Source organism: Chiloscyllium plagiosum, chromosome 17 (genome assembly GCF_004010195.1).
Source record: "Chiloscyllium plagiosum isolate BGI_BamShark_2017 chromosome 17, ASM401019v2, whole genome shotgun sequence".
Lineage (NCBI taxonomy): Eukaryota > Metazoa > Chordata > Chondrichthyes > Orectolobiformes > Hemiscylliidae > Chiloscyllium > Chiloscyllium plagiosum.
In genome coordinates, this window is record NC_057726.1 from 51731793 (window position 1) to 51743049 (window position 11257).

Genomic DNA, 11257 nt, shown 5'->3' on the forward strand with positions numbered 1-11257 from the left:
ATCAGTCTCCCATGGGGAACCTTGTCGAACGCCTTACTGAAGTCCATATAGATCACATCTACCACTCTGCCCTCATTAATCCTCTTTGTTACTTCTTCAAAAAACTCAATCAAGTTTGTGAGACATGATTTCCCACGCACAGCCATGTTGACTATCCCTAATCAGTCCTTGCCTTTCTAAATACATGTACATCCTGTCCCTCAGGATTCCCTCCAACAACTTGCCCACCACTGAGGTCAAGTTCACCGGTCTACAGTTCCCTGGCTTGTCCTTACCACCCTTATTAAACAGAGGCACAACGTTTGCCAACCTCCAGTCTTCTGGCACCTCACCTGTGACTATCGATGATGCAAATATCTCAGCAAGAGACCCAGCAATCACTTCTCCAGCTTACCACGGAGCTCTCGGATACACCTTATCAGGTCCTGGGGATTTATCCACCTTTAACCATTTCAAGACATCCGGCACTTCCTCCTCTGTAATCTGGACATTTTGCAAGATGTCACCATCTGTTTCCCTACCGTCTATATCTTCCATATCCTTTTCCACAGTAAGTACTGATGCAAAATATTCATTTTGTATCTCCCCCATGTTCTGTGGCTCCACACAAAGGCCGCCTTGCTGATCTTTGAGGGGCCCTATTCTGTCCCTAGTTACCCTTTGGTCCTTAATATATTTGTAAAAACCCTTTGGATTCTCCTTAATTCTATTTGCCAAAGCTATCTCATGTCCCCTTTTCGCCCTCCTGATTTCCCTCTTGTATATTCCTACTTCATTTATACTCTTCTAAGGATTCACTCGATCTGTCTATACCTGACATATGCTTCCTTCTTTTTAACCAAAGCCTCAATTTCTTTAGCCATCCAGCATTCCCTATACCTACCAACCTTCCCTTTCATCCTGACAGGAATATACTTTCTCTGGATTCTTGTTATCTCATTTCTGAAGGCTTCCCATTTTCCAGCCATCCCTTTACCTGTGAACATCTGCCTCCAATCAGCTTTCGAACGTTCTTGCCTAACACCGTCAAAATTGGCCTTTCTCCAATTTAGAACTTCAACTTTTAGATCAAGCTTATCCTTTTCCATCACTATTTAAAAATGAACAGAATTATGGCCGCTGGCCCCAAAGTGCTCCCCCACTGACACCTCAGTCACCTGCCCTGCCTTATTTCCCAAGAGTAGGTCAAGTTTTGCACCTTCTCTAGTAGGTACATCCACATACTGAATCAGAAAATTGTCTTGTACGTGCATAAGAAATTCCTCTCCATCTAAACCTTTAACACTATGGCAGTCCCAGTTGATGTTTGGAAAGTTAAAATCCCCTACCATAACTACCCTATTATTATTCTTACAGATGGCTGAGATCTCCTTACAAGTTTGTTTCTCAATTTCCCTCTGACTATTAGGTAGTCTATAATACAATCCCAATAAGGTGATCATCCCTTTCTTATTTCTCAGTTCCACCCAAATAACTTCCCTGGATGTGTTTCTGGGAATATCATCCCTCAGCACTGCTGTAATGCTATCCCTTATCAAAAATGCCACTCCCCCCTCCTCTCTTACCTCCCTGTCTATCCTGGAACATTATCCCTGAGCCATATTTCTGTAAATTGCTATGATATCCAGTCCCATGTTCCTAACCATGCCCTCATCTGCCTTCCCTGTTAGGCCCCTTGCATTGAAATAAATGCAGTTTAATTTTTTAGGTCCTACCTTGTCCCTGCCTGTTTTGACTGTTTGACTCACTTCTGTTCTCAGCTGTACCAGTACATCTTTCACTTTGAAATAATATGACAATAAGGACAGAGATAAGGAGACTAAAACTGCACACAGTGATATGACCAAGCTCCTATGCAATTGAAACAAGAATTCATTACTCCTGTACTGAAATTCTCTTGCTTTGAAGGCTAACATTCCTTTAGCCGCCTTAGTAGATTGCTATACCTGCATGTTAGCCTTCAATGACTTATTGGTAAAGGCACACTTGTCTCTTTGTACACCTATACTTTCCAACTTACCTTTTAAGAACTACCCTGCACGTTTGTTTCTTCAACCAAAATGGATAATGTCACATTTTTCCACATTATATTCCATCATGTTGTGGCCAATTGTCTTAAGTTTACCTCACAATATGCATTCCCATTTAGCATTCTATCATCAGCAAATCTGGAAATATTACGGTTCTGTTCGTCGAGCTGGGAATTTGTGTTGCAGACGTTTCGTCCCCTGTCTAGGTGACATCCTCGGTGCTTGGGAGCCTCCTGTGAAGCGCTTCTGTGTTGTTTCCTCCGGCATTTATAGTGGTTTGTCTCTGCCGCTTCTAGTTGTCAGTTCAAGTTGTCCGCTGCAGTGGCCGGTATATTGGGTCCAGGTCGATGTGTTTGTTATAGAATCTGTGGATGAGTGCCATGCCTCTAGGAATTCCCTGGCTGTTTTCTGTTTGGCTTGTCCTATAATAGTAGAGTTGTCCCAGTCGAACTCGTTGCCTGTCATCTGCGTGTGTGGCTACTTGTCCTATATAGTGTTTTGTGCAGTCCTTGCATGGGATTTTGTACACTACGTTGGTTTTGCTCATGCTGGGTATCAGATCCTTTTGTCTTAGTAAGTTGTTGTCTGAGAGTGGCTGTTGGTTTGTGTGCTGTTATGAGTCCTAGTGGTCGTAGTAGTCTGGCTGTCAGTTCAGAAATGTTCTTGATGTATGGTAACGTGGCTAGTCCTTTGGGTTGTGGCATGTCCTCATTCCGTTGTCTTTTCCTTAGGCATCTGTTGATGAAATTGCGTGGGTATCCGTTTTTGGTGAATACATTGTAGAGGTGTTCTTCTTTTTGCAGTTCTGGTGTGCTGCAGTGTGTTGTGGCCCTTTTGAAAAGTGTCTTGATGCAACTTTTTTTGTGTGTGTTGGGGTGGTTGCTTTCGTAGTTCAGGACTTTGTCTGTGTGTGTGTGGCTTTCCTGTATACCTTTGTGGTGAATTCTCCGTTTGGTGTTCTCTGTACCATCGCGTCTAGGAATAGGAGTTGATTGTCCTTTTCTTCCTCTCTGGTGAATCTGACTCCTCTGAGTGTGGCGTTGATGATCCGGTGTGTGTTTTCTATCTGTGTTTTTAATTATTAGAAAGGTGTCATCCACATATCTGACCCAGAGTTTGGGTTGAATTTGCGGTAAGACTGCTTGTTCTTTGCATTAATCTTTGCATTACAGCTTCTGCTATGAGTCCAGAGATGGGTGAGCCCATGAGTGTGCCGTTGATTTGTTCATATATTTGGTTGTTGAATGTGAAGTGTGTTGTGAGGCACAGGTCCAGTAGTTTGAGTATGCAGTCTTTGTTGCTAGGTTCCCCGTCTTGTTGTCTGTTCTGTATGTCCAGCAGGTTGGCTGTTGTTTCTCTGGCTAGGGTTTTGTCGGTAGAGGTGAACCGTGCCATTACATCGAATGAGACCATAGTTTCTTCCTTGTCTATGTGTATATTTCTGATGTCCAAGAATTCCCGTGTTGACTGTATAGAGTGTCTGGATCCGCTAATCAAGTGTTTCAGTTTCTGTTGTAGTTCTTTACCCAGTTTGTGTGATGGTGTCCCAGGTAGTGATACGATGGGTCCGAGTGGGATGTCTGGTTTGTGCACTTTAAGTAGTCCATAGAATCTGGGGGTGGTGTTGCTTTCAGGTTTCATTCTCTGTAGGTCAAACCTGGTTATCTGTCCTTTTTTTTTTGCAGGTTCCTCAGTGTGTTGTTTATCCTATTGGTGAGCTGTGGGGTGGGGTCAAACTCCCTCTTTTGGTAGGTGTTGGTATCTGCAAGTAGTTGTTGCGCTTTCTGGATGTACTCTGCTTTGTCCAGGATGACCATCATTCTGCCTTTGTCTGCTGGGAGTATGATTATGTTCTTATCATTTCTTAGTGTTTTTAGTGCTTCCCTCTCCTTGGTGTTGAGGTTGTGTGTTTGTCTTTTCCTTGTTATCAGGGGTACGATACTTCGTCTCACTGTTTGGACTGACAGAAGAGACAAAACATTGTTTGAGTGTGCATCCTAGTGCTGCTAGGAAGTCTGCTGTCTTGGCTATAAATGCCGGAGAAAACAACACAGAAGCACTTGACAGGAGGCTCCCAAGCACTGAGGATGTCACCTAGACAGGGGACGAAATGTCTGCAACACAAATTCCCAGCTCAGCAAACAGAACCACAACGAGCACCCGAGCTACAAATCTTCTCTCAAACTTTGAACTGGAAATATTACATTTGAATCCCATCTCCAGCTCATTGATGTTTATTGTAAACAGCTGGGGTCCCATGTACTAATCTCTGTTGTACACCACAAGTCTCAGCCTGCCAATGTAAGAATAATCCATTGTTCCTGTTGTTTTATGACATACCCAATCATTAAAGCACACAGGATAAGAGGTAATGTATTGCCATTGAATAATATTTGAAACCAGCCTTCTTTGCGGGGGATGGGTGGAAGAGAACAAGTCAAAATTCTTCTGTACCTCTAAGTATACTATCGTAGGCTTTTTAAAATCAATGTTATTTATAATAACTTCAAAAAGTTCCAAGTTCTTCAACCACAAATTCCCTTTTGCAAATCTATGCTATGCCCAAGTGCATTTACATAGCCTTTATATTTGAGTAGTTTCACAGATTGTCCAGCCCTACTTCCAAAGTAGGAACATAGTGCAGATCACTCCGTTCAGGTAATTGGTATTTCACTATGAAAATGAGACTCAAAATAGGAATAGAATGGGTGCTGTACTCCAAGCATGTGCATGATTTCTTTGGATAGAATTGATCCACCTGTTAAAATAGGCACATTGCCAAAATAACTTAATTGGCAGCTTCGTAATCAATATTCTGTATTACTTTTAAAGACATCCTGTTTAAATTAGGATGCTTTTTGATTGTAGGAGGATAATTAGGGAGGGGGAGTCTCTCAAATGTCTGTCAGTAACAGGAGCAGGTGAGAGAAGGCCCCAGAAACATAATTACCAGTACCCCGAAGGAGTGGGTAATGTGAGGACCCTAAGGTAGACACTCAGCATCAGCTTGAGGAACAGATGAAAAAAAAGCACCCAAGTTCGGCAGGAGCAGAACTAGGTTTGTTGGAGATGACTGGGGAGTAATTTTGAATCCTGCTGTCTCATGTCCATTCTAAAGCAAATAGTAGGCAACCGTTATGGAAGAACAGCTTGGCTATGTAGAATGCCTATCTATGCCATATGGGGAGTCACAGACGCTTTGTGGCCCAATCACTTATGTACTGTGCGTCAACTGCTGCAAACGTTCAGTCGCAGGTTGTTTTTGAACTCGAGCAGTGGCTTGAGTTTGTAGTGCAGCTGGAAAGCTGAGAACCATGTGGATTGCATTTTGAAGTGATCACATGACAATCTGGGAAAGGGTGACTGGTAGGCAGTTTAGAAAAGTTAGACATGTAGTATATGAGTCAACCTGAGCCTATCTCACTCTATCCATTTTTTCATTTTGGTTTCTGGTGAGGCTAATGGTTTATTACTGGAAAGTACAGCAGCCAAGTTTGCACTTGAAGTGGCTCAGCAACGCAAGTGGTAGAGGTGAAGAAGAATGGAAGGGAAATAGTATGCAATTTGATAAGGGATCAGATAGGCTGCGGACAAGACACCGTGTTGTTGTAGTTGTGGGTATATTTGCCGAGCTGGGAAGTTGATTTGCAGATACTTTGTCCCCTGTCGAAGTGACATCTTCAGTGGTTTTGAGATTCCTGTGAAGCGCTGCTATACTGTCTTCTGGAATTTATTCGGTTCTGTTCTACCAGTTGTTACTTCTAATGACAGGTATATTGGGTCTAGGTCTGTGTTATGGAGCATCTGGATGAGTGCCATGCTTCTAGAAATTAGATTAGATTCCTTAGTGTGGAAACAGCCCTTCGGCCCAACAAGTCCACAACGACCCTCTGAAGAGTCACCCACCCAGATCCATTTCCCTCTGACAAATGCAACTAACACTAGGCAATTTAGCATAGCCAATTCACCTGACCTGCACATCTTTGGATTGAGGGAGGAAACCAGAGCACCCGGAGGAAACCCACGCAGACACAGGGAGAATGTGCAAACTCCACACAGACAGTCGTCCGAGGCTGGAATCGAACCAGGGACCCTGGTGCTGTGAGGCATCAGTGCTAACCACTGAGCCATTGTGCTGCCCTTCTCTGGCTGTCCTCTGTTTAGCTTGTCCTATGTATATGTTGTCCCATTTGAATTTATGGTACTTGTCATCTCTGTAAATGGCTACCAGGGACAGATAGTCGTGGCATTTAGTGGCTAGTTGATGTTCGTGGATGCAGATTGCTAGTTGTCTGCCTGTTTGTGTTAGTGTTTTGTGCAGTCTTTGCATGGAATCTTGTAAATTAAATTAGTCTTGCACATGATGGGTGTAGTGTCTTTCGTTCTGATGACTTGTCTGAGCATGGCTGTTGGTTTATGGGCTGTCATGAATCCAAGTGATTGGAGAAGTCTGGCTGTTAATTCAGAGATTTTTTTAATATAAGGTAGCTAGTGGGACGTGGCATTACCTTGTCACGTTTATCTGCTAGGCATCTGCTAATGAAGTTGCAGGAATATCTGTTCTTTGTGAAGACTCTGTCGCGGTGGTGTTCTTTTCTCAGGTTGGGAGTGCTGCAGTGTGTTTGTAGCCCTTTTTAACAGGGTCCTAATGCAGCTTCTCTTGTGTGTTTGGTTGATTGGTGTTGTAGTTCAGGATCTGGTCTGTGTGTGTAGCTTTTCTGTACACTCTTTTAGTGCATTCACCATTCTGTGTTCTTTCCACCATCACATCCAGGATTGGGAGTTTGTTGTTACTTTTCTCCTCTCTCGTAAATCTGATCCCAGTGAGTATGGTGTTGATAATCCGGTGTATATTCTCAATCTCTGTTCTCTTAATAATTACAAAAGTGTCATCCACATATCTAATCGAGTTTGGGTCAGATTTGTGGGAGGACTGGTTGATCCAGTCTTTGCATCACTGCTTCTGCTATGAGCCCAGAGATGAGTGAGCCCATGGGTGTCCCATTGATCTGTTAATATATTTGGTTGTTGAATGTGGTGTGTTGTCGATCACAGGCCTGTGCTACGTTGCTGCTCTGATGCTACAATAAAGGATGTACTATTGGGAAGGATTTAAACTTGTTTGGGGATGGGAACCTAAGAGGAAATTCATCGTAGAATAAAATCAAAGCTGCAGTAGAAATGTAGTAATTAGCAGATGCCAGAATCAAATTACAAAATAGAGTTAAGACAAATGTAAAGTCCTATCTGAAAGTGCACATCCATCACAAGATGGATGAAATTAATTGCACTTGTAAAAGTAAAATGATATAATTTTAATTGCAATTCCAGACTGGTGGCTTCATGGTAACCAAAGCTGAGAACTGAATAGTAGAGGATATTTGTAAGGTATAACTGAAAAGGAGAATGAGGTAGGTAGGGTATTGCTGATAAGAGATAAAATCAAAGATCCCTAGTTGGAAGAAAAGAATGTAAAATTGGTTTGAGTGGAACTAAGAATCTGCAAGGGGGAGCAAAGACAGGAGTGGTTTATAATAAACTAGGCAAAAATGAGGACTGCAGATGCTGGAAAACAGTCTAGATTAGTGTGGTGCTGGAAAAGCACAGCAGGTCAGGCAACATCCCAGGAGTAGGAAAACGACGTTTCGGGCAAAAGCCCTTCATTAGGATTGAAGGCAGGGAGCCTCCAGCCTGGAGAGAGAAATGGGAGAGGGGTGGGGGTGAAGAGAAGGTAGCAAAGAGTACAATAGGTGGATGGGGGTGGGGATGGGGATGAAGCTGATAGGTCAGAGAGGAGGGTGGGCTACCAAACAACAATGACACAGAGAGACTGTAAATCAGGAAATTTGAAGCACATCTAGTAAGGAGAATGCAGTAATCATGGGGAGTTAAATCTACATAGACTGGATAAATCTAATGCCGTGGAGGAAGAATTCCTCGAACATACTCGAGGGTTTTGTGGAGCAATATATTGAGAAACCAACCATGCGCAAGCTTATATTTAGTACTGTACAATGGAAAAAGATTCATTAATAATCTTGTTTTTAAAAATGTTTAATAAGTAGACTGTAGCAGTGATAGTGCAAAATTCTATGTTTGAAAAAGATGTAATTTTAATCAGAAAATAGTTCTAAAACTGTACAGCAATTGTGAAGTTTGAGTAGGAAGTTTACTAAAGTGAATTGGAAAAATACATAAAAAGGTTTTGACAGTAGATAGCTCATGCATTCCTTCAAGATGAAGATTTCTCATCAGGAAAATTGAGTGCCATAGCTAACAAGGGAAACTTAAATATACTATTAGATCAAAAGAGGGTTAGACTTTTTTTTGTTTTGGTAACTTTTAAGTCTGAAAATTGAGAGAATTTTAGAATTCAGCAAAAGAGAACCAAAAATTGGGGGTGGGGGGGGAGGGAGGGAAGTAGAATTAATGTAAAATTGCAAAAAGCCAATTAAATAAATGTATGGAACTGGTGGATCTTTCATGATAGGGACTGTCCCTATCAGTTTAGATCTCTGATCTTTGAAATGTACAATACAGGTTAGTTTGGACTGCCTACCGGGTTCTGTGCGTTGGGAGACTTCCAGCTTTCCCCACAAAAAAAAACAGCTGGACAGAAAATGCAACAGTTTAAGTGTTAGCTCGTAAATGTTGCTCGTAACAAAACAACGTGCCACAGTTCCATTTACCTAGTTTACATCTCTTGAGGTTTTTTAATGCAAGTGAGTGCCTAACTAATGTATATATTTCATTATACCCTCATCATTCCTGAAGGGCTCTTGCCCGATACGTCGATTTTCCTGCTCCTCGGATGCTGCCTGACCTGTTGTGCTTTTCCAGCACCACACTAATCTTGACTCTAACCTCCAGCATCTGCAGTCCTCACTTTCATCTATTTGTTATACTGTCATGCGCAGAAATGAGGCTAAATTAAGTCCATTTTTTTGGTGAGTTACACTTTGTTCCGATAATAAAGTGTATGTAAGTTTAAGTTTCCAATTTTTGTCCCTCACATGCATGTAAAACACTTTGCCACCAGGTGGTGGTATTACGTAGACATGAACCATAGTTAATGCGCCAAATGCAAGCACGGCATATTTACAATACGAAGCTAATGTGTAGACCGAGATTTCCGTCAAAATTAACAATGAGGTAAATGTGCTAAGTTGAGCAGAGTCAAAAAAAATACTCAAGTTCAGGTTACTGTCCGAGTTGTGCTGCTCCACCATGAAGTTCTCAAACTGGTAGCTGCAGCATGAGTCACTTGCATTGAATCTCATGAAGTCGCAACTGGGTGGTGAAAGTGAACGAAACTAAATCTAAGCTGTCTATATTCTAATATATATACTCTTAACTAAATACACATCAAGTATTCTTTCAATATAAGATAAAAGTGGAGTTTTTTTGCTATACATTTTAATTGCAGGAAATTTTAAATATTAATTTTTCCCTTATATATTAGATTTAACATTGGATGTGCTCACTTTAAATTATGCTTCTGTTAATTTCACCATCTTTCAATTGATTATGGAGTTTGTTTCCCCCGATGACAAGATTCACTGTAGTTTTATTTGTTCACACTTGCAGTGATGTCCAACTCAATAGAAAAGGTTATCTATATAAGAGCATGCCTAATTGCTGAAAATTGACTCACTATAGGATTTCCCCTCCCTCAAGTTGATAGAACAGGAATAGTTTGAAGGTTGTCAGATACATGCCCCTTCCTGCCACTTCAGCAATCATGTTCTGGATAATCTTCCTAACCTACCACTAATTCATGATCTTGAATGTCATCTAACAACCTCAGCTCACAAGTGGCCCAATTATCTTGTTTTCCCAACCTAGATTTGGTGGGTGGGGCTAGAAGGGAGAGCCTCTGAAATTCCCAGTCTAGGGACACTGATGGGGAGGGGGAGATGTTCACGTGAAAATAGCCCCCCAACCAACCTATCTCTTTTCCCCACTTCTGACTAAATACCACCTCATTGGCGCAGCTGTCCAATGGCTTGCAACCAGAGCTCCATCATATTCTCTGGCTGGCATTCTCAAGTTGGGTCATAGACTTTTAGTAGAAAAACACCTGTTGTGCTGAGAAGCCTGCCAGTCAGCATTTCAATATCTTTGAATTGGTGTTTGATCAGGCAATCTCGCTCACTGGTGGATTCAGGATGTTAGTCACCATGAAAAAGCCCATCACCGCATTTTGTTCATAGTGTTTGGCATTTCAAAGTTCCAAACGATGGGTTATTCTCATATTTTGGTCCTGTGCCTTCAACCTCACTGAGGAGATTTCTAATCAAATTGAGAGTGATTATAAAACATGTGTTCACTGTGGGCCATTGATTTTGTCTCTCTTAGATAAAGATAAATGGATATGAGTGGGGAATGGAGCTGCAAAATGTCATACTAAGTAGGTAAGTGCCACATTCAGTAGAGAAATTGGAGCACATCGTAGGCATCATTCTGTACCACGGCTGAACAATCTAGCCTTCAACTAAACTAGAAACCCAAACAATCCATTTGAAAAGTTTGAGAACCACTGGTTGGGGATAGACCAGTAGTGAAAAGGTTAACAAAAATATAAATTCTTCATTTTATGGTGTGAATATTGTAGACAGTTTATAGTTAATGGGAAGATGGATCTCTAATTCCCAAATAATTAATTGCAATAATGTAATTACTGTGAACAGATCAAGACTGCAGATTTCAGTGACTGCATGTGTATACCATATCTCCTGATGGCATTAAGGACGTAACCCCCCCCAGCCATTCAAAAACCTAGCTTGATTCAACTTTAAGTGTCTGATGAACAGTTATTTCACAGCTATCGTCCAAAAGAGATTGCTCGTTTTGAGCAGAATTTTGGTGGGCAGGTGAACAGGTAACACTATTCCAACAAGTCATGATGAACGTATCCCAACAGTCACTGCATTAGAGGTCAGATCAGTTTTCCTTCACGTACATCCAAGGAATGCGATTGGACCAGGTGGGGTACCCAGGCCATGCACCTAGCGCATGCGCAGATCAACTGGCAGAGGTCTTCTCGGACATGTTCAACCTTTCCCTGCAGCAGGCTACTGTCACTGCCTGTTTCAAGTGGGCCAACATCATCCCTGTGCAGACTCATGCAGCATGTCTCAATGACTACTGCCCAGTGGCCCTAGCTTTGGTGGCCATGAAGTTCTTTGAAAAGCTGGTCATGACATTAATCAACTCCAGCCTCCCCA